Consider the following 1,060-nt stretch of genomic DNA (forward strand, 5'->3'; position numbering starts at 1 on the left):
GATGCACAGCTTTCCTGGGAGTGGTGGTGCATGCCTATAATCCCAATGGCTCAGGAGTCTAAGGCAGGAGGATTGTGAGTTCAAAGCCAGCCTCAGCAATTTAGCAAGGTCCTAAGCAACTCAGCGAGACCCTCTCTCTAAATAAAATATAAAAAAGGGCTGGGGATGTGACTCAGTGGTTAAGCACCTCTGGGTTCAATCCCTGTACCAGAAAAAATAAAATAAAAGGACAGCTTTAAATCCTGCAAAAGAACTCCCATAGGTCTAAATTTTGGATTCTCTGAATTCTAATTCATTTACAATTCATTGTTTTCTCAAAGAGACTGACAACTTCGTTATATTCATGTGTTTGAGTGTGCAGAGAAATAAGTTGATTTGGTGCTTTAGTATTCACATTCTGCCAGTCGGGTGGCATAGGGATAGCCTTATTTTCACAGATATAACTGCAAGTACTGATAGAAAAAGGAGCCCTTGTTATTAAGCACTGTTTTCCAATGGTGAGTTTCATTTACTTCCTTTCAGCAAAGTCTATCTTGTAGCTGACTTTGGAAATAGTAAAAAAAATGGAGCCACAAGGATTTGTTCTGAAGCTCTTTTTGATGTCTTTACTACCAACTGAACATGGAATGTTGGTATCTGGCCGAAACATATGCTACTTCCCACATTCTTCCAGGTAAAACCAGTCCTATTGGGTTTCTGATGTGCCCATGGCAAGCATTTCACTATTTGTCATGTTGGGTAAGACTTTGTCTGCTTTGTGAAACATCTCCTGAGCTTAGTGAAGGGGGCTTGTTAGTTTTGATTTTTCTCTCATGTTTGGAAACTCTCTCCAAGGAGTTCTTTGTGATTATTGCCTGGTTTTTATTTCTTCATGTTTTAAAGTTGACTGGCTGTGGATTTGCTTTCCATATAGCAGTGGTAAAATCCGGCCAGAGAGATCCTGAGGGAAGGAGCTAACTCTGCAGGGCTGGGGTGTTGTGTTTTTTCCTAGGAGTCCCCAGAAGCCAGGCACTGTTTACGTAGGCCTTTCTTTTTCCCTTCCCTGTCACAAGCTAGCCTT

At 41.4% G+C, this 1,060-nt stretch overlaps 1 pseudogene; it reads right to left on the minus strand.

The window, feature by feature from the left end:
- Nucleotides 1–235: 235 nt before the first annotated feature.
- Nucleotides 236–766, minus strand: LOC101957201 (protein mono-ADP-ribosyltransferase PARP11 pseudogene; annotated as a pseudogene).
- Between the last annotated feature and the right edge of the window lie 294 nt (nucleotides 767–1,060).

The sequence above is a fragment of the Ictidomys tridecemlineatus genome, chromosome 2 (assembly GCF_052094955.1).
Source record: "Ictidomys tridecemlineatus isolate mIctTri1 chromosome 2, mIctTri1.hap1, whole genome shotgun sequence".
Classification (NCBI taxonomy): domain Eukaryota; kingdom Metazoa; phylum Chordata; class Mammalia; order Rodentia; family Sciuridae; genus Ictidomys; species Ictidomys tridecemlineatus.